General features: G+C 42.6%; 1 pseudogene; it reads right to left on the minus strand.

Moving 5' to 3' along the window:
* The window catches only part of LOC133151155 (lysine-specific demethylase 2A-like), a 203,130-nt pseudogene that overhangs the window by 80,452 nt on the left and 97,988 nt on the right, over window positions 1–24,690 (minus strand).

Raw genomic sequence — 24,690 nt, forward strand, 5'->3', positions numbered from 1 at the left:
AAACAACACAAAAAATAAAATAAAAACAAGAAGGCACAAACAATGAATAAATAAGAGTGATGAATAAATAATAAATAAACAAATAACATAATAAATAAGAGGAGCAAAAATGGAGCAGGTGTGCATACAGCAGACAGAATATAGCGCAAAAGTACAGGACGCTACGCAGAAGGGGGGAGAGAGATGAGCCCAGAGCATCCAAATGCAAATGTTAAGTACAAAGTGCAGACAAGCCCATATAATATAATTATCAACTGTAATTTTAACCATAAATGTAACAATAAACACCAACACAGTTAACTATGTGAGGCATGCTGTGGACACATTGTAACAACTGCATCAAGCAACTAATCAATAGTTTATATTTAATTTAATTATAATAACAATGGACTTACATGATGAGTGAACTGCATATGTTTTGTAAACTTGCATTCTCTCTTAATATTTCACACTGTCACTTGTCAATTGTGTACCTCTGAGTCAGTGATCCCTTGAACACATTTCGGACATTCCCAACAGCTTGGAAGGTCTCTGTTGATAATTCCTTCACCCCGAATCTGCAGTGAAAGAAGAAAAGTTACCGATATATAATGCTAATGTAAATATTTATTTAATTAATGAATTATACCTTGATTTTACTGCCTGCAATAAACTCAAATGTCACTGGGGAATACAGCTGTTTGGTTTAAAAAAAAAACGTCACTTCTAAAGGCCTTTAAAAATCAGTAATGTATGCTACATTCGAGTTTTGATTTTGGCGTGATCAGATTTAGGTTTCTGAAAAAGAGGACACCTTTATTTGGGAGGGGGCAGGGTCATTTTGTTGTTTTGTTTTTTTGGGAGGGGTCATCTGTGTCATATGTTATGACACAAATGACATGGTGTCTGTATAGCAATTGCATTTATTGGCCCGAATAACACAAAACAACATATACACAATAACAAAAACATTTTGACACTAACAAACCCTAACAATATGTGTACACTGACATTTTTGAGTTTTATAGTGGTACACTAAGTTGTGTGTCTGACTTCATAAGACCAAGTCGGGTTGTTATGATGCGTCTAGTGTGTTGGTGGAGTGTTGGTGGAGTGCCCAGTGCATGTCACTTCTCACTGTCAACCCTCACCGCTAGCAGTATGCGAACGGGAGAGCCGAGTGCCGAAGTCGCTCCCTGCCAGTACATAGCCTCTCTAACAGCAAGCCCTATGTAGTGCCTCCACGCGGCGACACATGGTAACTGGGTACAACACGGACCCAGGCTAAACTACAAGGTACTCGGAGGAGGTTTGGCCCCTAGACGTGCGGCACGCAGGCCCACCGGTGTGTGGACACGCCCTGGTGCCCACGAATCAGCCCCTAACTATGGGTTAAATAGTACCACTGCCCAGTGGGTTCCTCGGGAGAGGAATGGCCAAGGGAGTCAACCCCTACAGAAAATCAATTTCCCCCTTGGGTTGGTGTCAGGAAAGGCATCCGACTGTAAAAAGTTTTGCTCCAAAAACTTTCTCAGTATAGGCACTCTCAACCACGAGATGGCCATGGAAGAAAGCCATATTGAGAATCCAGTCCAACCCAGCGGGAGCCTGGAAAGCGGACTGTAAAGCGATGATGATGATATAGTGGTACACTAAGTAAAAAGAGACAAAAGAAATACGGCCATCGGTGCGACATTTGAAGAGAAAAAAAAGAACTCATAAGTCCTCCTTTATTTGCCACAGACACGTAAGTGCCTGCCTTGCATGTCAAGCCCTCAGCTTCATAAGGATCAAGACCCTGGCGAAAGCACGGGAATTCTATTTATTCAACTCGTCTGTGAACGTGCATTTTCATTTTGGCATTGCTTGTAAACACTCGGTGTAGACTGGCCAGCCCACCCTACTTCGTAGCAAAGTGACTACCGTTTTTTTCCGTGTATAGTGCGCAAAATTTAACTAATTTATTGTCCTAAAATCTGGGGTGCGCATTATACATGGGTACAAAAAAATTTTAATTTTTTTTTTTTTTAAGTCCCAATGATCGTCACACACGCAGGGAGGCAATGGGTCCCATTTTTATAGTCTTTGGTATGGTCTTAACTAGGCTGGATGTAATTTTTTTTGTTGGCGTTGATTTCTCCGACTGCCCGTAAACGCACCACCGCGCTCCGTGCGCGCACGGGAAAGAGACGTGCGGACGTGAAAAAGGCGGCTCTGTATGGGAGAGACGTTGAAGAGGAATAAAAACACCCTTGGAAACCAAAACTTGCCCCTCGTCGTGACTCGGAGCCGCAACAAATGTTTCGGATTTGTGTAGGGTACATTGTGACAGACAGCAAACGAGCAGGTGATCGAGCAAGCGTCTGATACGAGAGCATTGCGGTCGCATGGAGCATGTTTGAAGTGAACAGCAGAGAAGAAAGGAACAAGGCAAAGTGTTGTGAAATAAAATATTACCTGTAATACGGATTTAGGTAGAGAACTGAACTCTCGCTCTTTATATAGCTGACGTGTCTTGCGCATCCGTTCTGCGCATCTGTAATGGCGGCCTCCGTATGATATCCGGTTTGCGTGTGTGCGAGAGCGAGCGAGAGAGAGAGTGCGAGAGAGAACGCTCAACCGTAGCGCGCCGCCGACCGCCCAACTGCACCGCGCTGGTCGATTATTGTGACAGAGCCGTCGCTGAAATTTGGAAGATATTTTTAAAGTCCTGATGTACTTTCTAAAATTTAAGTGGACCTCAGTGCGCACTGCGCAGGGAGCTTAATTTGGTGCGGTCGCGCAACCGCAGCGCGCCGGGCGCTCACTGTCGCATTGCTTAAAGAGCGCCTTTGTGTTTTAGGATGAACAGCAGAGACCAAAGGAACAAGGCAAAGTGTTGTGAAATAAAATATTACCTGTAATACGCATTTTGTTATTTGCTGATTGAAACTACTAATTAAACTGTGAATTGAAACTAATAGGAAGAAAACAACTCTCGCTCTTTATATAGCTGACGTGTCTTGCGCATCCGTTCTGTGCATTTTATTTCACAACACTTTGCCTTGTTCCTTTCTTCTCTGCTGTTCACTTCAAACATGCTCCATGCGACCGCAATGCTCTCGTATCAGACGCTTGCTCGATCACCTGCTCATTTGCTGTCTGTCACAATGTACCCTACACAAATCCGAAACATTTGTTGCGGCTCCGAGTCACGACAAGGGGCAAGTTTTGGTTTCCAAGGGTGTTTTTATTCTTCTTCAACGTCTCTCCCATACAGAGCCGCCTTTTTCGCGTCCGCACGCCTCTTTCCCGTGCGCGCACGGAGCGCGGTGGTGCGTTTACGGGCAGTCGGAGAAATCAACGCCAACAAAAAAAAATTACATCCAGCCTAGTTAAGACCATACCAAAGACTATAAAAATGGGACCCATTACCTTCCTGCGTGTGTGACGATCATTGGGACTTAAAAAAAAAAGAAAAAAAAAAAAATTTTTTTAAAAATTCATAAAAATTGGGTGCGTATTATACATGGGTACAGGCTTTTTTCCAGCATCAGCATGCCATTTTTAGGGTGCGTATTATACATGGGGGCGCACTATACACGGAAAAAAACGGTAGATTTGAGGAGAAGGGTTTGACTTATTTGCGAACGATACAGAAAAACCTGAAATTGACTGAAATGGAACGGAATGGCAATTCTATTGACAATGTACTGTACTACATGTATTATGTTTGACGCAGTCCAACAAAATCCCGGACGATTTTGAAATTACCTCTGGACATTTCTTTAGGGCTCAAAAGTAGGACATGTCCGGGAAAAAGAGGAGGTCTGGCCACCCCACTTAGAGGTTTTTATTTAATCACGCAAATAAGTATATGCATGCATGCATGCATGCACGCACACAGTACAAAATGCAATTTCATGATGTGCACGTTTGTTCTTTAAAGTTCATTAGTAAACTACAGTGAAAAGAATAGACAACAATGAGAGTGTATCAGATAAAATAAAAGCAGCTGAAGAACTATCTTTGCACATTTAACCTTCTGAAAATAGGGAAACTGGACTCATGGGAGACTTTTCATGGACTATCCACTTTTTTTTGCTTTTGTATTAATTTTATTGTGTACTTGGAGTCTCCAAGATTGTAGAAACGGGTAATCTATCCCTTCAGTTGCTGCAGAGCTACTTTTTTTTTCATCTGATTGGGGAATATATTTTAGTCCGTTCAGTGTTCTGCGTTTTTCTATGATGTATTTTTATCTATTAAATCACATCTGTTGGGGCGGGACTACCAAACAAGGTGTGTGCCAATGGGGGTGTGGCCAAACGGTTTCGCAAATCCCCCATCTTTATTACTCGGACAGACTTTTGTCGTCCAAACAACTCAAGGATGCCAAAGTGGAGAGATCAAAATGCTCCATTGTCAGATGCATCAATCCACGCAACTCATTGCACTGTCCCCCAGCATCAGAACCTCAGAAGTGCCTAGTCAAATTTCATTTTTCAAGCAGTGTTCCCACATCTGTGGGCAAAGTCCTGCTTGAGTGTTTCAGAAACATTTTGTCAGTATCGAGAAGGATTCGCCGAAAGACTGTTTCGTTGATGGTTCAGTTCCTTCAATCTATAGAAATGACGGAAACAGTAAAACGATAAGCTTAAGATGACACAAAAATAATAAACTGTATTTCACTTTCATATTATTGTGTGTCTATGATGCACTTGTTTTCATAGCATTAGCATCAGTGTGTCTGCTGATTTTAGAGCTATGCACTCTGTTTTCTCTTCTTGTGGGTGTATTTTGAGTAGTTGTATCAGATGAATTGCATCGAAGGTTCTGTATTATTCTTGGGGAACACAATGTGTTACCGTATTTTTCGGACTAGTCGCGTTTTTCTTCATAGTTTGGGTGGGTGGGCGACTTATACTGAGGAGCGACTTATATGTGAATTTTTTCGCAAATTTTCAAAATTCTCCCAAAAAAAAAAAAAAGTGAAACTGCGATGTAGCAAAGGATTACTGTAATTTGAATTTCAAGTAACGCCAGTAATTTCCACGTACTACCGGCATCATTAGCGGCTTTGTTTGTAAGTGACACAGAGGACGAAGAGTTTGAAGGATTTAATGATTTGGAGTGACACAGATAGTTTGAAAAACTATTATGGCTTTTATGCACGCCCGGTCCTACTCTATGGAGCTCTCTTCCACCTCCGTGGCTGGAAGTGCCACCTTCGGGGATGGAAGTCCACGCCGCCACACGCCTGGAAGTCGACGGCGGTGCTTGGAACCGTGTGGCGGTGAACTATTTACAGTTAAAAAAAGTTAAAGTCCCAATGATCGTCACACACACATCTGGGTGTGGTGAAATCTCTCCATTTAGAGTCAGAGTCAGCTTTATGGTCAATTCCTTCATGCCAAGACACACAAAGTAATCGAAATTACGTTTCCCCTATCCCACGGTGACGAGACACAGTACACGATAAACATACAAGTAAACAACGCAAAATAAAAACAAGAAGGCACAAACAATGAACAATAAGAGTGATGAATAAATAATAAACAAACAAATAACAGAGTAAATAAGAGGAGCAAAACGGAGCAAGAGCGCACAGCAGTCAGTCAGAACAAAGCGCAAAAGTACAGGACGCCACGCAGAAGGGGGGAGAGAGTTCAGGACCCTAACAGCCTGGAGATCACAAACTCCGCCAGTGGCGAGCAGTGCTTGCATACCACCACAGAGTCCCGGCACCCTCCGTCACGGACGTAGATGCACATCCCACCTCCTCGCGACTTTCCCCCTCGTACAATGGCCCGGTCCGCCCAATAGCACGCTAGTCGCTCCAGATGCACAGCAGAGTCCGGAATGATGACGGTCAACCAAGTCCCAGTGAACACAAGCACACAGCAGTTACGCACTGTCCGGTTCGGAAATCTCAGCAGGCGAAAGCAAACCGTGTTGATGTCCAGCGACCGAACATTCGCCAGAAGAATGGAAGGCACGGCCGGGCGAGCTGGGTTGGCCGCCAGCCTGGCCCGGATGCCCCCGCTCTCGCCCCTCTTCAGCCTCCTCGCACACCGCTTCCGACGCTTCCCAACCGGGGGAGGAATAGCAGGCGAGTCCGGCGACGCTTCAGGACGGAGCAGACCGAGCGCCTTTAATGTCCCCGCTTCAAAGTCCAGAACGCCACAAAACTCGCTTTCGCCGATGTCGAGCAGAACCAGCCCGCTGCACTTGTAGCACAACCCAGTACGACGAGACGAACACACAAAACTGTCGGACAAACCCACATTAAACGACAAAACAAAACACCGTTCGGGACAGAGAGAGGCCGCTGCGTGTGCACGCGCCGTGTGATTTTAATCCATCCCCTGGGGGAGAGGGGAGCAGTGAGCAGCAGCGGTGCCGCGCTCGTGAATCATTTGGTGACACTGGTCAAGAGGGCACAGAAGCGATTGTACTTCCTGCGGAGGATGAGGAGAGCCCACCTGCCCCCACCCCTCATGAGGACGTTCTACCGAAGCACCATAGAGAGCATTCTGACGAGCTGTCTCTCGGTGTGGTGTGGGGGTTGCAGCGCCTCCGATTGGAAGACCGTAAGGAGAGTGGTGAGGACAGCAGACAGGTTCATCGGGGTTCCTCTTCCCTCCATTCAGGACTTGTCATCCCAGCGCTGCGTGTCCCGAGCCCGTAAAATTATCAGTGACCCATCACACCCCCACCAAGGACTGTTCTCCCTGCTACCCTCTGGGAAGAGGTTTCGCAGCATCCGCTGCAGGTCTACCAGGTTCTGCAATAGTTTTTTCCCTACTGTCGTCAGACTGTTGAACAGTCAACCTAGAATTCCCCTGCGCACTTTGTAGATACAGTTTTTGTTTCCTTCATTGCTGCACTTTATAATTATCTTATTTATCTTATCTTATTTCATATTTATATAGAAATGTCACTTTTTATCCAGCCGAAATGTCATTCCTTTGTTGAGAGCCGTATGCAACGTAATTTCGTGTTTACAAAACGACAATAAAGTCTGTCTAGGTCTAAGTCTAAGTCTAAGATCTAACCCCCCAATTCCAACCCTTAATGCTGAGTGCCAAGCAGGGAGGCAATGGGTCTCATTTTTATAGTCTTTGGTATGACCCGGCCGGGGTTTGAACCCACAAGCTTCCAGTCTCGGGGCGGACACTCTACCACTAGGCCACTGAGCTGGTATTTACGTATGTTATAGTTATTTGATATATTTTATTTTGTGTAGTAACTTTATGTTTTTATCGTTACAGTTCCGTAGTTGTTGGCTCGTTGAACTCTTGTTCTGTTAAATAAAGAGCCGTTTACCAAACCCACGTCTTTCCTTGTACTTTGTTAACGCTACAATATAGTTATATACTAGATCTGTGGAATAACAACGAGGCTGACGTCAGGGCGCACGCGCGGCGTTGTTGACAAAGGATGAGGAAATTGATCGATGGATTTAATGATTTGGAGTGATGCAGATGGTTTGATAATATTATTGCTTATATAATAGTTATTTGGTATCATTATATGGGCCTGTGGAATATTTTGAAGTGCAAGCGCCGTCATCGTTGACATATAGGACGATCGATGGATTTAATAAATTACACAGATAACACAGATCGTTTTATAAACGTGTTATTCATGTAATAGTTATTTGAATAACTATCTACTAATGTTACGTCAGGCCTGTTCTCAGCTCTTTGTTTGTGTTTATGTCACGTTAGCATACCTATCGTTTAGCCTGTTGTTGCTCGTTCATGTCTGTTCTTGGTGTTGGATTTTGTCGAATAAATTGCCCCCAAAATGCGACTCCGGAGCAATTTATGTACCGTAAATTCCGGACTATAAGCCGGGACTTTTTTCCAAAATTTTGAACCCTGCGGCTTATAGTCAGGTGCGGCTTATATAAGGATTTTTTTCGTGATTTTTGTGATGACTTGATCACTTCAAGATTTAAGAGTTTTTTATTCGCCATGCTTGAGCGTGCCAAACAAGGAATTTGACTTCGGTAAAACACACCCTCTGTTCAACATTTAGGTGATTAACAACACTCAGGACATGTGAAAAATGGCAAAAAAAAATAAAAATTAATTTCACTTTTATACACTGCGGTATCTTGAGGAAAAAAACAACAACAAAAATACTATTTTGAAACACTACTATGGCTGCTGCTTATTCTGGCTGTGTTGCTTGTGACTAGGGGTGTGAATCGCGGGTTTTGTCACGATACGATATATCGATACAAAGACGCACGATACGATATTTGCCGATATCTTAAAGCCTGCTGTGATTCATTCATGATACATCATGATATAGTGCTCTACGATCGATATGGAACAATATCCTGATTTATAACAATTCATACGCAAAATCAACAAGGTACTGCAAACTTTTTATTTAGGAAATTACAAAGTGCTTCCAAACGAATGACTTGAAGCCCAAAGGCGAGCGAATTTCCTCGTCTTCTTGGACACTAGCCATAGCACCAGCCCAGGAGCCGCGTAGTTGTCGGCTCCCCTTTCACGTGCCTGCTCTGCTCACAACACAACACGCCGCACACTGCTCCCGGAAAGAGGAAGCAAGCAACAATGAACTGGATTTCAAAATAAAGTCGCGTCTAATGTTTGAGGTCAAAAACAGGCGATATAGATCGATGTTTACGTTTAGCATCGATGCCAACAAATCGTAGAGCATTATATCGATTAATCGATGTGTATCGATGAATGGTTACACCCCTACTTGTGACTATTATGAGCTTTAGTAGGAATGCACGCTAGGTGACCTGCGTCAAAGGGCTCTAAAGCCTTTCTCTTACTCTGCCATGTGACTCAGAGATTACACAAAGCAGCGGCGCTGTTTGGACCATCTGCATTGTATTAAAACCCAATCAATCAGCATTTAAATTAAATTCTTCTGACATTTTGCTCATCAAAAACAAGTTGTAATGAACGTGAACTTTTAATGCATTTTATTCAGAAGGTTACTTAGAACCCCGAGGCTTAAATGGCGGCGCGGGGTATTTATGGATTTTTACGGCCTCCAGGGGGCGCTCTAGCAGGAAGCAAGTCGCTCTTGCTTCTTATTCTTATTCTTATTATTATTATTTCTTCTTGGTCTGTCTCGCTGATGAAGAAATAATGCGCCGAAGAAGACGTGCTAGTTTGTGCTTTGAACATTTCGCGCATCACGCACACACCCTCATGGAAAACACACGAAGAAATGCATTTGATGCAGCTTTTAAGTTAAAAGCAATCTATTTGGCTGTCAAAGAGGGAAATAGAGCTTAAATGGTGGTGCGGCGTATTTATGGATTTTTACGGCCTCCAGGGCGCTCTAGCAGGAAGCAAGAGCGAGACAGCCGAAGAAGAGATAATGCGCCGAAGAAGACTGCTAGTTTGTCAAGACGGTTGCGTCACCCATTTCTTTATTTCATGGTCCCGTCTACTCTGGAGCTATACGTGTCGCTCGCTAGTTTAATGTACCGTTTTTTTCCATGTATAATGCACCCCCATGTATAAGACGCACCCTAAGAATGGCATGTCGATGCTAGAAAAAAGCCTGTACCCATGTATAATACGCACCCAAATTTTGACTCCTACTTAAGTCCGTAAACGTGAAATTATTTCAGAAAAAAGATCATCTTTGGGAAACAACCGGATGTTATTCTGCCGGTCAGTATCACTGCGCATGCGCTAGCAAACTCGATAGCGAAGAAATGTTTCGGATTTGTGTAGGGTACATTGTGACAGCAAACGAGCAGGTGATCGAGCAAGCGTCTGATACGAGAGCATTGTGTTCCTATGGAGCGTGTTTTAAGTGAACAGCAGAGAAGAAAGCGCATCTGTAATGGCGGCCTCCGTATCATATCCGGATAAGAAATAAAATAATAAATGAAAAATGTTAAGGTGTATGTTATTAAAACTTTAAAAAAGCTTTCTGTGTCCAGTCTTTCTTTGTTAATAACTCGCGTGCACATTTCCGTGTTGCTGCGGTACTACTGCTGCGTCACAGGCAATGTTTAGAAAGAGATGTTAAAGTATGTTATTAACTTTAAAAAGGCTTTCTGTGAACGGTCTTTCTTTGTAAAAAAACGCGTGTGCACGTGCGGCTTATAGTTCGGTGCGGCTTATATAAGAAAAAAACCTAAAATATCCTCCAATTTTAGCTGGTGCGGTTTATAGTCCGGTGCGGCTTATAGTCCGGAATTTACGGTATATATGCATTCGTTAGCTTCTCGTTAACGCTAGCATTAGGTTACTGGTTAATTTGATTGCAATGCTTTTTTACAAGAAGTGTTCATAATTGTGAGGGGATTTACTTTATGTTTTATGCATGTATGGACAAATCTACTGTTGACATCTTTTAATTACTGAAAAAGTGGTGCAAGTAAATGCTACCTCAGTGTTAGAAAAATTTATATATATGTTATCATGCGTTCTCTAATCAATGCTTTACCGCAATATTACTGCAATATATGCTTGCTGTTTGGCCTTGCTGTTTTTATGATGTAGCACAGAAGAGAAAGGTTACGGCTGGGTCAGGAGAGAGGTTACAGCTGGGTCAGACAGGACGCAGCTGACAACTCAGCAAAAAGACATCTACCGAGACAGTTCCTTTTTAACAAAGACCATTTTGAGAAACAACATGCCTCATCGCTGTCTTGCACCCCCAATGAACCTACAAGTGGATTATGTTGGAATGTATGTAACCAGTAATAAATAACCTAGCTAGATTAGTTTTATGCTTATGTTGGTGCGTATCCAGTAATAAATAACCTAGCTTGTCCCATCCTACACAATGTCGTAAAACATCCCCAGCTATGTTTTGACTAGAGGTCAAGGGTTTTCTCTTGTCCAGTCCACTCAAACTCCTGTTCCCACATGTTCTTATCAGTATGTAACACCTTGTGATTTTTGCTTACGAGGCAAAGCCCACGTGCTTTCCCCCTTTTGTCTCACGTTGTGGGTAGGGGAAATCCAAATAAAAAGAGCGGGAGTGCATACAGATATTTAGTGTAGTGAGCTGGTTGTAAGCGATCTGTACGGCACTCCTCGCAAGAAAAGAATTAATATTCTGTCTCACTTGTGGTTTGTTTGCTGTTGCTCTTCTAAGTTAAGTTAAAGTTAAAGACCCAATGATCGTCACACACACATCTGGGTGTGGTGAAATTTGTCCTCTGCATTTAACCCATCCCCATGTGATTTTAATCCATCCCCTGGGGGAGAGGGGAGCAGTGAGCAGCAGCGATGCCGCGCTCGGGAATCAGTTGGTGATCTAACCCCCCCAATTCCAACCCTTAACAGTTATTCAGTCAGCGAATTAAACCTGACACTCAGCTAAAAAACTACAAAAATGTCGACCGGAAAGGGAGGTACACATCTTGCGGCGTGGACCAGTGTGAAGTATGTCATTTGCATTTAAAGAGGCCACACCAAAACTGCTTGCTTTGAGCCGCACATCAGAACAGGTAGAAAAGAAGGATCTGTGATGTTATCAAAACAAGGAATTCAGACAAAAGCATCGCTGTTCCACTAATTACACCGCAGCTGAATGAGTAAAACGTAAAACAGTAGAATTTATTACTGTGATACGTAAGCTTTAAATGCATTCGTTAGCTTCTTGATAACGCAAACATTAGCTTACTGGTTAACTTGACTGCAGTGCTCATTTACAAGACATGTTTATAAATATTGTGAGGGGGCTTATTTTGTGTCGTGTTATGTATGTAGGGACAAGTCTTCTGCCGTTGACATTTTTTAGTCAATCAAAAAGTTTGCAGCGCAATTAAACGCTACCTCGACTAAAAAACTACAAATATGTCCGACTGGAAAGGCAGGTGGACATTTTGTGGGCTATAGTATTTTGTATCCTGATCTGCTGTTGATTACACCTCATTACAATCATTCCCAAGCTTGATATTTTGTAAGAAACTGCATATACATCTATGTATTTAAAGCATTAAAATAAGGTAATTTTCACGTGAAACCACGGATGGCGATCAGCCCTTATAGTATTATAAGATACGATATAACACAAGGGGGCAAAAAGGAAAGTTAAGGATGGCAAAAAAATAGTAAATTAATAATAAAAAACCCTAGGCTGAGATGGAGCCACACTGATATAACTATGTGCTCTCTTCTCAATAATTGCAAAAAAAAACAACATAGAAATGAGGTTAAGTCGCGTGTTAGTTTGAAGCATTTTCACTGAATCCACTAGAAAAAAAATTGTAACATTTGAATGTACAGTAATTTAAGCCGCTACCTTTTGCTCAAGTTTTGAACCCTGCGGCTTGTCGTCCGGTACGGCGTATCTATGAATTTTTCGTGATTTTTGTGTTGACTAATACACTTACACACTCTTAAAAAGTGTATGAGTGTATAACAGCGGTGCCGCTGTTGTGCGGATATGTGACACGGTCACTGGGGAGAAGAGTGGAGTCTTGATCCAATGTCCATCAACCGGGCAAATTGTGTCGTATAATTGACTCAAAGAAGAGACAGAACGAGATCAAGACAGACATTACTGAAGAAAGGAAGCTTTTATACACAAATCCTCATTATGGGGGACAAAAAAAAGGCATATGATGCCGCTTTTAAGTTTAAAGTACCGTAATTTTCGGACTATAAGTCGCGTTTTTTTCATAGTTTGGGTGGGGGGGGCGACTTATACTCAGGAGCGATTTATAGTCCGAAAATTACGGTAGTCGATTTGGCTCTCAACGTAGGAACTACAGCTGTTCATGCACTTTAGAGGTTTCTTCCGGTGACGAGGGGGCTATGGGTTATTGTTGATAACATCTTGTTGCGTCATCCTTTTCTTTATTTCCCGGTCACGTCTACTCTGCAGCTATACGTGTAACTCGCTAGTTGAATGTAACTTAGCATTTTGTGTATGAATAAAATTAGCATGAACAGACCCATCATGGAAAATGCTAGAAGAAATGCATAAAAGCGACAATGAAAGAGAGACCGAGAAAGTGTGTGGCAAAGTTTATCTGACACTATTCCAATCAGACACTAAGGAGGAAGACTTTGGTGGTTTCAGTGCATAAGAGGAAGATGAAGACGGCTCTGATTTTTACTGGTATTTTTTTAACCAGCCTTGTTAGTGCTGTGGTACCGTGTTGCTGCTTTGTTACTGCCGTGTTTCAGTGACTTTTACCAATGTTTCTTTTTATCCAGCCTTATTAGTGCTGTGTTACTTCCGTGTTGCTGCTGTGTTACTGCCACGTCACGGGCATTGTTTGGAAGAAAAGTTAAGGTACCGTATTTATTCTAATTATCGCCCTTATTCTAATAATCGCCCAGTGTGTGTTAGCGATGACATACCGTTTTTTTCCGTGTATAATGCGCCCCCATGTATAATACGCACCCTAAAAATGGCATGTTGATGCTGGAAAAAAGCCTGTACCCATGTATAATACGCACCCAATTTTTCAAATTTTTTTTTTTAATTTTTGAAAAAATTTTTTTTTTAAGTCCCAATGATCGTCACACACGCAGGGAGGCAATGGGTCCCATTTTTATAGTCTTTGGTATGGTCTTAACTAGGCTGGATGTAATTTTTTTTGTTGGCGTTGATTTCTCCGACTGCCCGTAAAGGCACCACCGCGCTCAGTGCGCACATTTGAAAAAGGCGTGCGGATGTGAAAAAGGCGGCTCTGTATGTGAGAGACGTTGAAGAGGAATAAAAACACCCTTGGAAACCAAAACTTGCCCCTCGTCGTGACTCGGAGCCGCAACAAATGTTTCGGATTTGTGTAGGGTACATTGTGACAGACAGCAAACGAGCAGGTGATCGAGCAAGCGTCTGATACGAGAGCATTGCGGTCGTATGGAGCGTGTTTGAAGTGAACAGCAGAGACGAAAGGAACAAGGCAAAGTGTTGTGAAATAAAATATGACCTGTAATACGCATTTTGTTATTTGCTGATTGAAACTGCTAATTAAACTGTGAATTAAAACTAATAGGAAGAAAACAACTCTCGCTCTTAATATAGCTGACGTGTCTTGCGCATCCGTTCTGCGCATCTGTAAGGGCGGCCTCCGTATGATATCCGGTTTGCCATGGAGATTAAAAACCAAACAATATTTGACAATAACACACCATCAAGGATTGCACCATCGCATCAAACGATGTGTCGTCAATTATGAATTTTACTGACTAAGTGTGTTGGGCAGGATGGCTGAATGCGATGCGCGATTGACAACAAACAAGAAGAAAGGTGATTTCAAGTTTTATTTCGAGGGAGATTTGTCATGTCTCAATACAATAAATTAGTTAAATTTTGCGCATTGTACAAGGAAAAAAACGGTAAATAAGAAACATTGATACCTCTAATTATCGCCCATGCTGCTAAAAATTCCGCCCAAAACTTACGTTTTTCTTCGCGACCGCATACCGACGTCATTGCGCAAGTTTAAATATAACTTATTTGACAGCACGTCGAATATCCCTTTTAAATTGTTTTTCTCCATAAACTATGATACAATTACACTCGTCACTCCGCTACAATTTCCTCACACAATTACGTTATCGGGGCGTGTGCTCGAACAAGACGATCGCGATAACATGACGTGCGCAAGATGTGATGTGCGACGATAACGTGTCGCATCGATGGAGCGTCAATTGACACACCCCGCTGTTAGAGGTAGATCAAAACAGTTATAGTGTTAAGAACAGCAGTGTTTTTTTTTTTTTTTTTTTTTTTATTAATTAGGTAACAATGAGGTGTTTTGTATGGGTGAAATGCTTGTTCAGTAGGCTGTATGCAATGCAATGTCTGTTCCCATGCGAATTGTTCCAGAACATATGCTGTTGTCATTTCTGTGTGAAAACTAATAAAAACATTTTGAAAAAAAAAAAAAAAAAAAAAAAAAAAAAGAACAGCAGTGAGATGGAGGTATTGCATACTACATAAGGAAAATATACATATCGCCCATTTCAGTGCCCCTTGGCGATTGTTCTCAATTAATCGCCCCCCCCCCCCCCATAAACCTTCTCTAATTATCGCCCAGGGCGATAATTAGAATAAATACTGTATGTTATTAAAACTTTGAAAACTCATTCTGCATACCGTCTTTCTTTGTAAATAACTCAAGAGCACATGCGGCTTTTAGTATAGTGCGGCTTATGTATGAAAAACAAACTGCTGGTGAGGTTTATAATCAGGTGACGCTTATAGTCTAGAAATTACAGTAAACCCCCTTAGAGAAATTTATAAATATATACATAAATATTACCGTATTTTTCGGACTACAAGTCGGATTTTTTTCATAGTTTGGGTGGGGGGGGAGGCGACATACTGAGGAGCGTTGTTGTCAAAGGACGAGAAATTTGATCGATGGATTTAATGATTTGGAGTGACACAGATGGTTTGATAATATTATTGCTTATATAATATGTATTTGATATATAATTTATATATATCGTTATATGGGCCTGTGGAATATTTTGAAGCGCAACCGCCGTCATAAAGGACAATCGATGGATTTAATGAATTGGAGTGACACAGATGGTTTTATAAACGTGTTATTTATGTAATAGTTATATTAACTCTGAATGTTACGTTCTCAGCTCTTCGTTTGTGTTTATGTCACGTTAGCATATTCGTTATATATCGTTTAGCCTGTTGTTACTCATTCATGTCTGTTCTTGGTGTTGGATTTTGTCGAATTAATTTCCCCCAAAATGCGACTTACACTCCGGAGCGACTTGTATCTGGGTTTTTTTCACGTTATTGTGCATTTTATGGCTAATGCCACCTATATTCCGGAGCGACTTTTAATCCAAAAAATACAGTAAATATAAATATTTGAATTTCAAAAAGAGTGGAAAAACACTAACATTCTGTACGGTGAGGCAAGCAGGGTGGATTATCTGTGCACAATTCGAACATTCCATCAGACTAAAGAGCCAATCTCCAGTTTCATCTTGGTTAGGCTCCTTGCATATTTCACAAACAGCAGACAGTGGTAGTCCTGGCTGGAAAGAAAGGGAAAAAAAATAAATCAGGTTTATATGACAAACACCAAGGTTTACTTTTCAAAACAGAATTTCTGAACAGAAATAAACCAATACCATTTTTTTGGCCCAATCCTGACACCAAATATTAGTAGCAAAGTAGGCCAATAACTAATACAGCTAAAGCTCAATTTTACACGAACTTTGGGGTCTAGAATTTGGGAATTGCGTTAACCCCGAAAGAGCGTTGTATAGAAGGTCTTGTTTTTTTCAGATAGGCATGTTCCTAGGCAGCCAAAGGGATCCTTTGTTTTGTTAATTTATGTCATGCATGTTGTTCGGCAGTCGAAAGGGTCCGTTTGCCGTCCGTCACCTTCAATGCTCCCCACACAATAAAGTCTGTTGACATTTTATTAAAAGAGAAGCAATACGCAGATGACAATAACAGGCGGATTGAGTGAGTCATTTTGATGCTATGTGAATTAGATGGACACGAGAATAAAGCAGCCACTTGTGAGTGACTATATGGATGAGGTGCGTCTACAATGTTCCCCCTTTCCGAATGAAAAACAGTCCAAGCTATCACTAACACTGTAACAAAGCAATCATAAACAAATCAAACAGCCTAACTACTCCTTATGAAATGCCTTCAAATTGGTCACAGAAACTCATCAAATCACTGGCACTAAGGTCTATGCGTTGGTTGGTTGGTTGGTTGGTTGGTTGGTTGGTTGGTTGGTTGGTTGGTTGGTTGGTTGGTTGGTTGGTTGGTTGGTTGGTTGGTCGGTAGGTCTGTCAGTTGGTCACTAGGAAGTGTCACTAGCTGGTATAGTTTGTCCCAATTCTTTATCTTTAATGCTCGCTATGCTAATAGTAATTACCAGTTGGCTGCCTTCTCAGTTTAACTAATGTGTGCAGAATGATCGAGACACAGCTGTGGAGCCATCTCTGCGAAATTATGGAAGAAGGTCTAACCCCCACCCCCAAGGTCCCTATTCTTATACTACTCTTGGCTGCCGTGGGTGGGTGGTTAGGTAGGTAGGTTTGGGTGGGTGGGTAGGTTTGTAGGTAGGTAGGGAGAGGGAGAGGGAGGGAGGGAGGGGGAGAGGGATAGTGAGAGAGAGAGAGAGAGAGAGAGAGAGAGAGAGAGAGAGAGAGAGAGAGAGAGAGAGAGAGAGAGAGAGAGAGAGCATGACAATAGCGTAACATTAGCTTACATGTAACATCATGTTACTTTCTAAACCCACATGCTTGTAAAATTTTGTTTCGATGTGCTCCTTAATATTCCTAGTGCCGCGACCTCCATAGCTGATCATATCTTGACAGAAAATACACAAAACCTTCCCCAGGACATCTACTTTACGGATATGTTCCGTCAAGCACGTGGTTACGGACTGTGTTCCGAGTTGTACAATGACGTTACTGTTGAGCCATGCCCATCTGAAGCAGTTCTTGATCCCGTTCGGCTTGTCTATTTCCCTGGCACGATCCTCATGCTGGCGAAAAATTTTGCCAAGTAGGCCCTAGATCTATCTAACTAAATAACGTACAAATGATGAAAACCCAATTGCAAATTTACATTGTGGCGGTGTAAAAACACTAGTTCTCCGCGTAAGTTAACAAATGGAAATGATGTGACGAAAGTAGCGCCAAAATCCTGCCGAAAATAAGGCGGATGTTGTCGCATCACTGCTGCCAGTGAGTTAGGTTTACAGAGGAAAGCCGTTTTCCGTACTCACAGTTTAACTAATTTTGCCTTGAGATGTGCCTAAAGATGCCATCACGGCAGGCGGGCGAATGCTCGCGAGTCACCGAGGCTAACGTTGCCCGGCCAACTGGCCGGCTGCTTCCATACCCCCCCCCCGCCCTATATATATATATAAAAATATATATATTCTCAACGGATTTACACGATTCACGTAAATGATACTTTCGACTTTCGAATCGTAATATGGAAGAACGGGGTCGCACGGCCCCGCTACAAGTCCACTGCTTAATTCACCAACAAGCACTGTGCTGCAAAGTCTTGAAGTGGGATTCTGTCATGAAGGTTTTGGTGTCAATCATTAATATCATCAGAGCAAAGGGACTTAAACACAGGCAGTTCCAACAATTCCTGTCTGAGTCAGAGTCTGCACGTGGCAAAGTGCTACAGAGAGGTACGATGGTTGAGCCCGGGCAGTTTTGAGCCGTTTTTACGAGCTGCTGCCCGAAATTAACACATTTCTTCTGTCAAAAGAAAAAACGGTCCAGAGTTAATCAACCCAGAATGGAAATGGCACCTTACTTTTTTAACAGATCTGACAGAAATGCTAAATAGCCTGAACTTGCACCTATAAGGCAAAGGCAAACTCATCTATGACATGTATTCCCACATAAAGGCTATTGAGGTAAAGCTAGCACTGCTTTTAGAACAAGTGCAAAAGCACAAATTTGACCGTCACCCTGCTACCCAAAACTACTCTGCAAAGAAACCAGCGGTCCGGTCCCTAGCTGAAAAATGTGTGTAAGCACTGGAAATGCCAAAGGAGGAGTTCAGTGTGCAATTCCGTTTAACTCCATGCAAAAGAAATCTGTCCCTTTTGTTGTCGACATCAATGCAGCCCAGCCTTCTTATCAGTTTGAGTTGGTCAAGTTAAAGAACTGTGATGCCTGAAAGAACCATTCAAGTCTAACAGCCCCAATCACTTTTAAGCTGCCCTCCGACAAGACACGTACCCGAACATTAAAAAACACGCAATGAAGATGTCCACATTTTTGACAGTACGTAGATCTGAGAGCATTTCACAAATAAAACACATGAAAACTCAGATGAGATCAAAATGAACAGACAAACATCTGCATCAGTGTTTGAGACTAGCTGTGACTGAAACGAAAGCTGACATTCAACTACTCACCAGCCAGATACAGGCCCACAGTTCGCACTGATATTTGCTTATTTATTTCATATTCATATTTCACAGTGTTAGTATTTCATGACTTAATGAGTGGCTTTCTGGAAAGCAATACATTTTTATTTTCAGGCACCCTTGCGACTGTCACCTGTTTTTTGGTACAAAAAACCCCGGCCCCCAATCAGAAAAGTTATGTGGCCCACATTCGAATAGGTTTGGGGACCCCCGGTGTAGAGCTTAAACTGAAATTTCTGTTTAACTGTTTCTGTTGACGGGTGGCTTGGTGATGCACTGGGTAGCACGTCCGCCTCACAGTTAGGACGGTGCTGGTTCGATTCCACGTCCGGCTCTCCCTGTGTGAAGTTTGCATGTTCTCCCCGAGCCCGCGCGGGTTTCCTCTGGGCACTCCGATTTCCTCCCACATCCCAAAAACATGCTTGATAGGCCGATTGAGCACTCTAAAAATTGCCCCTAATTGCGAAGGATTACTGTATAAGATTTAGTTTTTAGCCTTATATGCAAAATAAAATATAGTGGAAACAGTGAACTTCTTTTTTTCATCAATTACTGTTAACATCTCATGAAAAAAAAAAAAAACGGGACTTACCGAAAGACATTGGCGCAGCACACAGGTTTGCTTAAGCTTTCCAGGTCCTCCAAACTTCTTCATGTCTCGGCAGAAATTGCAATCTCCACATTCAGCTCTCATACATGCCTCACAGCGCTTACACCTGCACAGACAAAATATCCATCCATCCATCCATTTTCTGTATCGCTTTGTCTCCACGGGGGTCACGGGCATGCTGGAGCCTATCCCAGCGGTCATCGGGCAGTCGGCGGAGGACACCCTGAACCGGTTGCCAGCCAATCCCAGGGCACACAGAGACGAACAACCATCCGCACTCGCACGCACACCTAGGGACAATTTGGAACATTCATTTCCCGATATATGTTGTTTTGATATGCGAGAGAATCTTAAGATTGTGGAACAGGGAAAGAACCTCTGAAAGAATTTAGCTCATACACACACGCACACGCACACACACACACACACACACACACACACACACCAGGGATGAGAATGGCAAATGTAAAAAAACACTGAAAAGTAGCCGGGGGTGTGGGGGGGCCGACCGGGGGTCTGGGGGGGCCATATATACGTAGGGTATGACTAGACATATAGTCAAACTCGCCTCCACACACAACTTGAGCGTCTGTACCCCGGTTATCGAGTGGGTAGCCTTTGGGTGGGGAGAAAGATCCTGACTGTTGTTTGTGCCTGTGCAACAAACGGCAGTTCAGAGTACCAACCCTTTTTGGAGTCCTTGTAGGGTGTGCTGGAGAGCGCTCCTCCTGGGGGTGCCATTGTTCTGCTGGGTGACTGTAATGCTCACGTAGACAATGACAGTGAGATCTGGAATGGCGCTGCTCCTTCGTGTTGAGGAGCCTGATGATGTGGCTCAAACATAATTTGGATACCTCCTGGACGCTTCGCTGGTGTGGTGTTACGGGCATGTCCCACTAGACCAGGGGTGGGCAAACTACGGCCCGCAGGCCACATCCGGCCCACGGGAGGGTTTAATCCGGCCCGCCAACCCTGAACAAATTTTATTATTAAGCATTTTTTTTGGTCATTTTGCCTGCAATGACTGCGTTTCCCCAGTAGATGGGGAAGCGCTCGCCTGCGCATTTACTACCGGAAGCCGTGTCAGAAAGCTCGGTGCACACTAACAAGTACGTACTCAGTAGTACAGACATGGCACACTCGCGCTCTATTTGTATCAGTCCCGAATTTAGAGCGTGGGCTGTGACGACAGCATTCTTGTAATTGGCGCGCTGAGCTTTCAGATGCAGTTTTGCGCTAAAGCCACCCACAAACCTTCCCCTGGAATCCTTCCATTAAAATGAGTCGCCCAAGGAAAAGCAAGCTGGACACAGTGCCGAGCGTTTAAAAGAGTGGCCAATTTGGCTCGACGTACGCGACGTGACGTTCAGCCACATGAACGTCAACATCAACCCGTCACAGATCGAGGTAAACGGACCAACACCTCGGATCTCGCCTAAGAATTGCCACAACAAATTTTACTCCAGACTATGACGCACTAGCAAAAAAGGGAGACCAACAACACTGTTCCCACTGAAAATGAAGGGGAGGCATTTTGAATATGATTTGTACACATAGCAGGGATTGAAACTAGCGACCATTCTCATTTTCAAACAATGCAGGATGCTCAAGGACTTTGATGCACCACCTGTTTGCGATTAATCTTAACCTGTAAAGTTCTTAAGGCTTACTTTAAGGAAGTGTTTCCCGTTTCCTCACCTCTGTTACCAGGTGTTTGCGAGTTAAAACTCTGCTCTGATTTTCAGATATCCCTCACCGTGTTGCCGTTTTGATTACTTTATTTGGGTGTATGCTTTCACAGATTCTTCAAGATGATATATTTGGTCAGAATGTTTGCCATTCGATGTGATCTCATAAAATAAACATCTTTCATTAATCTGGCCTGCAGGCACTGAAGTGATGGAGACTGTTATTCATAATAACAGTGTCGTATTTTATGAGAATCACCGATAGCAGTTTTTTAGTGAATTATTATTATTATTATTTTTAATGCTGTTAATAAATGCATTTGTTTTAAAAAAAAAAACTTGTTTGGAATATCCATACTTTACTACCTACCAAAATCTTTTACGCAATGACCTTTACAGGTCGCTTATATTACTTCACACAAACACTACGTCCATCTGCTCCTGGTTCGGCCCTCCGGTCCAAATTTAGAACCCAGTTCGGCTCGCAAGTCAAAAAGTTTGCCCACCCCTGCACTAGACCCTAGAAATGCTGGCGAGACTATGTCTCTCAGATGACTTGGGAATGCCTTTGCCCCCCACAAAAATGGGATGGAAGAATTGGCTGGGGAGAGGGAAGATTGGGCTTCACCGCTGAAGCCCCAGCGACGAGAGAGAGAGAGAGAGAGAGAGAGAGAGAGAGAGAGAGAGAGAGAGCGAGAGAGAGAGAGAGAGAGAGCGAGAGCGAGAGAGAGGGAGCGAGCGAGATCTCTCTATCCCCCTCTCTCTCTTTCGCTCTCCGTTCGCAAATCCATTCTGTATGCAGTACCGCTTATTCTCCTCAATCGAGGGTGTGCTGGAGCCAACCTCAGATTACTTAGGTCAAGCCAATCACAAAGAACCTAGCAAATCACTATTTTCTTTTATTACAATCATTGATCACATTCCCTGCAATTCACTGGGCCATCAACAGTTTGAACGTTAATTCATTACCTGACCCTGCGCCTTCTCAGAACGGACATAGAAGAAGCAGGCTTCTGTGGTCGTGGCATAACAGGAGCGTCAGCCAGTTTAGGATTAATAGGAGGTAGTGGTTGAAGTGGCTGATAGTTCGAGGGCTGAAGAAAGAGAAAAAAAAAAGTGATTTATTTGAACTTCATAATTAGTTTCAATTATATATTAGTAGAAATGCAGAAATCACGAATGTAATGTTATTGCACACCTAACAGTGACAGAAAACAAGGTTAGGGTTTAGATAATTAGAACCTGAGCAGCTACCGCTGCTATCGTAATTGAATGAATTATTCCTATGAGGGTCCTAGCAGCTAATGTAATGCCCTTTCTTTCTCAACGGCACCCAGATATAGTAATCCATGCATTCATTACATCTCAACTAAATAACTGTAATGCATTTATTTTGGAGTCTGCGAATCTTGTTGGTCCAAAATGCTGCTACTTGCTCCTAAGTGGAGCTCGTAAAAGGGAGCACATAATGCGAATTCTGGCCTCCCTTCACTGACTTTGATGGTCTAAATGTGTGAAAACATGTAACTTTGCAGACACATCAGCAAATATTTGGGCAATAATCCAATATTAATATGTATCACAATTGACACGCAGCTATCAATAGAAAATGCCTCCCAAAAAAAACCTGACCTGTTAGTAATGGTTAGGGATTGGCGATCTATACAAATACCATTGCACAATTTTTTCCATATGTGTCAAGTATTGTGGAAAATTATTTTTTCCTTGTAAAATAATGTTCTTGTGTATTTGGAATCTTCAGGAGTGGAGAAAAGTGTAATATATCCCTCCAGGTGCTGCAGAGATAGTCCCATGCAAACGTTTGGGCACCCCTGACCATTTTCATGATTTTCCTTTATAAATCATTGCTTGTTTGAAGCAGCAATTTCAGTTAAATATATCATATAGCAGACAAACACAGTGATATATGAGAAGTGAAATGAAGTTTATAGGATTTACAGAAGGTGTGCAATCATTACTTGAACTAAAGTAGGCAGGTGCATACATTTGGGCACCCCAACAGAAAAATCCTCCTTTTGCAGAAATAATAGCCTCTAAACGCTTCCTATAGCTTCCAACGAGTCTGGATTCTGGTTGAAGATATTTTGACCATTCTTTTTTACAAAACATTGCCAGTTATGGGTATTTAAGGTGGCCAGTTACAAGTTGCTTTCCTCTTTGCATCTTTTCTGAAGAGTGGAAACATGGGAGCCTCAAAACAACTGACAAATGACATGAAAACAAAGATTGTTCAACATCAGTATAGGGGAAGGATACAAAAAGCTAGCTCAGAGATTTCAGCTGTCAGTTTGCATTGTGAGGAACACAGTGAGGAAATGGAAGACCACAGGCACAGTTCTAATTAAGGCCCGGAGTGGCAGGCCAAGAAAAATCTCAGATGAGCAGAGGCAAATGATGGTGAGAACAGTCAAAGTCAACCCACAGAGCAGCTTCAAAGACCTTGCGACATGATCTTGCCGCAGATGGTGACACCTTGCAACGTTCAACTATTCAGTGCACTTTGCAAAAGGAGATGCTGTATGGGAGAGTAATGCGGCAGAAGCCTTTTCTGCGCACGGGCCACAAACAGAGTTGCTTTAAGTATGCTGAAGCATATTTGGACAAGCTAGTTTTCTTTTGGAATAAGGTGTTGTGGACTAATGAAACTAAAATTGAGTTATTTGGACATAACAAGGGGCGGTATGCATGGCAGAAGAATAACACAGCATTCCAATGGGGCTGCGGGGCCAGTGCAGGTACTGTCAATCTTGTTCAACTTGATTCCAGTAGATTCGCGTAGATTCCAGTCAGTATCAGCAGATTCTCTGAAACAATGTTCAAGAATCAATGACAAAGTTGAAGTTCAACAAGACAACGGCCCCAAACACTGCTCAAATTCTATTAAGGCATTCATGCTAAGGAACAAGTACAACATTCTGGAATGGTCATCTCAGTCCCCAGACCTGAAAATTATCGAAAATCTGTGGTGTGATTGAAATCTGCTGGGAAATCTGACTGAACTGGAGATGTTTTGTCAAGAAAATGGTCAAAAATGCCTTCAACCTGAATCCAGACTCTCATTGGAAGATATAGGAAGTGTTCAGAGGCTGTTATTTCTGCAAAAGAGGATCTACTAATGTCATTTTTCTGTAGGGGTGCCCAAATTTATGCACCTGCCTACTTTTGTTTAAATAATGATTGCACACTTTCTGCAAATTGCCACCTATGGTGATTTTTAAGAGAAGGACTTTGCCTAAAGAGAAGTTTCCAGCAGGAGTCATCATTAGGGCAAATGAAAAGGGCTGGATGGATGAGGAAATGATGACAAAGTGGCTGAGGAAGGTGTATGTAAGGAGACCAGGTGTTTTTTTCAACGCATCGCCATTGCTGTTGATCTGTGACTCTATGCGTTCCCATCTTACAGCCGATGTGAAAAAACTAGTGAATCAAATGAACTCTGAGCTTGCTGTCATTCCGTGAGGCACGACAAAGGAATTCCAACCGCTGGACATCGGTGTGAACCGGCAGTTCAAAGTAAAGCTGCGAGCGCC

The sequence above is a fragment of the Syngnathus typhle genome, linkage group LG3, assembly GCF_033458585.1.
Source record: "Syngnathus typhle isolate RoL2023-S1 ecotype Sweden linkage group LG3, RoL_Styp_1.0, whole genome shotgun sequence".
Classification (NCBI taxonomy): domain Eukaryota; kingdom Metazoa; phylum Chordata; class Actinopteri; order Syngnathiformes; family Syngnathidae; genus Syngnathus; species Syngnathus typhle.